The sequence below is a fragment of the Nannospalax galili genome, unplaced genomic scaffold (genome assembly GCF_000622305.1).
Source record: "Nannospalax galili isolate Female #2095 unplaced genomic scaffold, S.galili_v1.0 scaffold600, whole genome shotgun sequence".
In the NCBI taxonomy this organism is placed as follows: Eukaryota; Metazoa; Chordata; class Mammalia; order Rodentia; family Spalacidae; genus Nannospalax; species Nannospalax galili.
In genome coordinates this window covers 7,488,735-7,494,861 of record NW_008348789.1, presented here as the reverse complement: position 1 = coordinate 7,494,861, position 6,127 = coordinate 7,488,735, and the positions used below count along the sequence as shown (strand labels likewise).

General features: G+C 32.0%; 1 pseudogene across 1 annotated transcript in view; it reads right to left on the bottom strand.

Moving 5' to 3' along the window:
* Positions 1 to 373: 373 nt before the first annotated feature.
* LOC103744293 overlaps positions 374 to 6,127 on the bottom strand; it is a 12,530-nt pseudogene continuing 6,776 nt past the window's right edge. Inside the window, exon 2 of the transcript XR_001872757.2 lies at positions 374 to 447. The product of XR_001872757.2 is annotated as a eukaryotic translation initiation factor 4 gamma 1 pseudogene (transcript). The remainder of the gene's footprint in view (positions 448 to 6,127) is intronic.

The window sequence follows — 6,127 nt, the reverse complement described above, 5'->3', positions numbered from 1 at the left end:
TGTGAGCTTATGTATGATCATGAACAAAAGGTTTTCGTGAAACTATGTAAAATACTCAAGAATGATAATACAACTCTTTCAGTCCTAATTAATAAGTTGAAATAATAAATGCATTTTGCATTTATCTTGACACCTTCTAGTTTCCATTTCCACTGAGGTCACTGGGGATATTATTACTCTTGTCACTGTTAATCAGCCTCTTCATATCTTTTAATGACTACCACATATAGCAATGAGAGATTCTGGATTATGCCTCACCACTGAGCTCAACATTTTGAAATGTACTAATAGTTCCTGTCACTCAAGTTATGTGTGTGCCACTTCTTTGGCAATATGGTGACAACGTCATTAAACTGAGAATGCAAGAATTAATTCACATGAGAGTGATGATCCAAGAGGGTTTATTCTCTGCATAAACTGAACATTGTTCATTTACCTTCAAACTATCTATGAAAGAATGATTAACAAAAAGGAGTTTGTGTTATAAACTTAAAATAATATATTTGAGTACATATCCTAGAATAGTCAAATTAATATTTTGAAAGGGGATTTAATTAAAGTTTTAATAATACATAGCAATTTTCTAAACATAGCATGCTAGACAAATCATTATATGTTTATCAGATAGGAAGAACATTTCCCAATATATGTATAAATTAGGGTAATATATTTTTAATTACTTATCTTTAGTTATTTACCAACATTTAATGTTTATTATATAATGTCTATTATTATAATTCAGAGAATATAGCATGCTTATGGAGTAGTGGATAATATCATGAACTCAAAAACTTATTTTTAACTACTTCTTCACTTCTAACTTTAGGAAAATGATTATTTCATCAACACTTGCAGAACATAAACAATAGCCCATCCCACATTGTTAGATAAATAACAACAAAGTCCAATTGCAAACATGTACAAAAAGAAATGAATATAAATATTTATGTATGCAGTAATTTAAATAATTGCTGAAAACACATCAAATGTTTTTCTTCCTCAAATTCCAACATAAGCATAAATATATAAAATTATATTGGGAAAAATATTCACTTTGTATAAAATGAAGCAGTCATAGCCAATAATCTGCTATAGAGAAGATGTTATCTCCATTTATAATTTATTTAACAAAATAATTTTTCACAATATAATAGTAAGTGCTATCTAAGTTAAATATTTCCATCATATAAATATAATTGTAGGTATATACACAGAATATATGTTATTATGTTTTATAATAAGTTATATTGTTTTATTTTTCATATATTAATTCATTGTTTATTGATTTTTGGAGAATGAGTGTGTCTATGTAGCTCAGAGTAGCCTCTAGTTCTAGTAGTGGTATTACAAGTGTGCAACACCTTACTTGCCTAAATCAGTTCATATTTTATAATATATTTACACACATCATTAAAGAATTTCTCAAAACAGAATTTCATTATCCCCTTCTAACATACTTCTTATATTTTCCACTTATTTATTTACTTATTTATTATTTATTTTGTGTGTGTTGCTGTGGTATGTAGTGCAGGCACATGCAAGCCATGACAAATGTGCACAGGTCAGAGGACAACTTGTGAGAAACTAATCTCTCTTTCTACTACATGGGTAAAATCAGACTTGGTGACAAGTACCTTTATCCACAGGCTATCTTGCTTGCTCTATTTAACCACAATTAAAAACAAAGTCTCCTTATGTGAGGTAGTCACATAAAGTACACACCCAAGCCATCATGATTATTACAATGTTGATTCACATTATATTTTCATTTTGATATATACATTATGTATATCTGAGTTCTAGTCTGCTTATGATTATATATAAATTTTGTACGTAATTTATTGAATATATTATTGCTATTGTGGTATTATTATCATTGAGAAAATTAAAATATAAATTTTATTTTAGTATATTAAGTGCACTATTTCAAAAATGTCATCCACTGAAATTCTTAAAGAGCAGAGATTCACTTTCTCATAGTCCTGCATTCTAAAAATTATAAGATTTGAGTCTGAAGAGAGTCAGTTTCATGGCACATCAACTGTTATGTTGTCTTGTGACTGCATGTGCAAGAAAAGGAGAGTAAATCTTCAGGGTTCTCTTTTAAATTGTCACAAACACATTCATGAATGTTGCACCGCCCTGAGCTGATCACCTTTAAAAGGCCAGACTTCCTATTGCTCTTTTGTGATGATTAAGAGCTGAATGCATGAATGTGGGGAGCACAAGCATCAGCCCTTATTCTGTGTGTGTGTGTGTGTGTGTGTGCATGTGTGTGTCTGTGTCTGTTTCTGAGAATAATAACTTCAGAGCATTTAAGACAGAAGTTCAGTGTCCTTGTTGAAGGAGGAAGCAATGAAGGGTCTCTGATGTTATCTGGATTGATTTGATGTTTACACTGATGATAAGTTCCAAGTGATTTATTGAAACAGACAGGATGATAGCAGTGCCCAAATTGGAGTATGTTTCCTGACAAGTCGACAAAAGAAATTATGCTTATTGATGCATGTAACAGGTATATTTAAACCTTGCAATTTCTATGTGGAGACATTTCACTCTTTACTCCCTATTTATTTGAAAATAGAATGAATGTAGTCCTAGAGTACCATGGACTTTCTCAGGTAACCATATCTTCTTCATGTATTTTTATCACTTTGAAACACTAATTTCACTGAAAAACTAAATTATGTAAATAAACTGTAAATTTGAAATATAATTAAAATACATCTTACCTTTAATCACTTTTGACAACAATCAAAAGAAAATATTTTGCAGAGGCAGGTGGATCTTTGTGAGTCCGAGGCCAGCCTGGTCTACATAGTGAGTTCCAGGACAGCTGGGGTTACAAGGAGACCCTGTCTCAAAACAAACATACAAACAAACAAAAAACAACAAAAAGAAAATATTTTATGGATTTTTGTGTGGGAAAAATTTGGCAAAAGTATGCTGATCCCTTCATTTCACTGAAAAATATTGTTTTATTTAAACTAGTGTTGTATATGTCCATAAATACTCTGACAGCATAACATTCTGTATATTTCATGTCTCAAAGACAATTAAGTAAATTCAAAGGTTATTTGTGCTGATTAGTTTTAAGTATCAGCATGACCCAATCACGAATTACCTGAGAATAGAGTCTTCATGCTTAATTATCAAGATGTGGATGGCTTGGAGGAATTGTCCTACTTGTTGGTTATTTAAGGAAGACTCAGCCCACTGTGAGCATTACCATTACCATTCTCTAAGAAGCAGATTTTGAGCAGCATAAGAGTATGGTACCTGAAAGCAAGCAAAAAAAGCATGAATGCATGCACTTCTATCTGCTCCTTTGGACTCTGGGTGTGATGTGACTTGCGACCAGCTGTCTCAAGATCTTGCTGCTATGGCTTCAAATTTTAAGCTAAATGTACTGTAACTTCAAACTGCAAGCAGAAAAGACTGTAACCTGGAATTGCAAACAGAAATAAACTGATTTCTCCCCTAAGCTGCTTTCTATCATACAACAGAAATGATATTAAAACAGTTCCTTAGAAGTCTTTATTTGTTTAATGTTTCTGTGAAGTTCCACATTGTATTATGATAAAATGCAGAAAACATTATAGATTTAACATTTTAGAAACCAAACTGTGTAGGGAAGAATTCAACTGACATCATTTGATCAATTGTGCTAGAGTCATGAATAGAAGTCAAGTACCTAGACTTGATCATCTCATGTTCATTGCATAGCTTTAATCATTTAGTACCTGGTACTGGAACACGAAACCTACATTGGGCCACTGAATGTATGAGGCATAAGAAAATGAATTTGTCAGAACTAAATTCAAAATTAAATGAAGGTAATATATGATTTTGGTTTCCTTGTTTTTTCAAAATGGTGTAGGCCACAATTTAAATGAACCATACCTTAGGCATTTTCCCCCATCTTGAAATATAATTATTTCTGAACACTGTTCTTTCTTAGATAGCTGCATAATTTTGATATATGCTTTAATTTACTTTGAAACTATTTCTCTTCTAAATACTTTTTAAAACGCTGTATTGAAATTAATTTCAATGGCACTAATGTATATCATTGAAATGAATATATGAAATCAAATTACCATAGACTTAGGCAACATTTAAGGAAAGTAGCTTAAATTGGGAAAACTGGAAATAAGTACAGTAGAATATTGAAAAATATGTTAATTCTTTCCCACTGGATTAAGTAAAGGAATTTTCATGGAATGTTTAGCTCTAAATTAATGCTCTAATAGTTTACATGGAAGAGTGTGAGTGAGCCAGGAAGTACTGTCAAAGGAAAGAGCCAGAAGCTGCTCCTTAGGGAGCTCTAAATAAAGTGTATAAATCCTCCTAATTGTTCTTTAATTTTTTGAAATATTACACTTTATAGTTTATTACATTGTTTTAAGATAATTGTGCTCACCCATTATAGTATAAAATGGAATAACTATTTGTATTTAGTTGCAGAATGGCAAAATGCAATAATTTGATTTCTGCAGTAATTTTTTTAGGACCTACTGAAATAATCCTTGAATAATAACTCATATTAAGACAATAGGATTTAAGGCCTGGACAGGTGGCTCAGTGGTTAAGAGCACTGGCTGATCTTGCAGAAGACCCAGGTTTGAATCACACCATCCACATGGCAGCTAACAACCATCCATAAATACAGTTCCAGAGATCTGATGCCGTCTTTTGTCCTCTGTGGCATTGTATGACATGGGTGCACTTACATATGTACAGACATAATACTCATACACATAAAAATAAATAAAAAATTTAAATAACAAAAATAAGATTTAATAATAATAAAAAGTAATGTAGATGAAATTTGTGAACCAGGTCTATTCATAAAGAAAGAATAAATTGTTAGGTAACAGGGGCAGAAGAGAGAATCTGAAAGAGACTGATTACTATTGATATGGAAATTCTTTTGTAGGTGATGAAAATGTTCTAAAACCAAAGTGCAGGATCTATACAAACATCACTAAGTCAATGATTACATGATTAAAACTTAATTTCATAATATCTATTTCATTTATTAAAAGCTTTTTACAAATATCTGAATTTTTACAAATATTAAATTTTACAGATATTTGTGTTTTTCAATTTATTTACTTGTGCTTATATATGCGTTCCTGTGTGTTAATGAGTATGCGTGTGTCAGAGGGCCACTTTGGGAGTGTGTTCTCTTTTTCTACTGTGTGTACGTCAAGGATTAAACTCATATGGTCAAGCTTGAAGTTAAGTGTTTTGGCCCATCGCAAAGGCCACACATGTAGCTTTAAATCTAATTTTCAAAAACAGCATCTAAGATAAATAGCGATTCAACACTAAGTGATTCGACACTGAAGCATTATGTCCAGGCATGGTGGAGCAGGCCATTAATCCCAGCACTCTGGAGGCAGAGGCAGGCTGATCATTGTGAGACTAAGGCCAACTTTCTTTACATAGTGAGGCTATAGATCTCAAAACAAACAAACTACAATAACAGAGCAGTGTTAATAAGAGTATATCCACCATGTGCTTCATTTTATGATTAAAACTCTTCTAAACAAAGAATTGTAACAAGGTAGCAGTGTCACAGTTAAGCTTTCACAATCATGATTATATATATATTTCATTTTACTTTTAATTTTTTGTGTGCATGCTTGTGTGGAAATGTGATATATGCTTATATATGCATGCAGGTACACACTCCTGTGCATGCACAGAGGTCAAGAGAAGGCATCATGTACCCTGATTTATCACTTTCTGTCTAATCCCTGGAGACAGAGAGTCTCACTGAAAATGGAGCTCAGCTGGTGGTTAGCACATACAAGTGATCTTATTGTCTGTCCCCACACTGAAGGCATATGCAAGGCCTCACGTATCTTTTTTATGTGGGTGATGGGCATCCAAACTCATGCTTGTGTAGTAAGTGCACTTGCTGACTCATATATCCCCGAAGATGGTAAATTTAAACACAATCCACATGTAACATTTTTGAACAAACTTTTAAATTTTATTAATATATTGTCAGTTTATTGTATGATTTGATTACTAATTTCATAATGGTATATACTAAATAATTTTCTAGTACATGGAAAGTATAATATGCTGGCTTCTATAAATTTCTTTTTTTTTT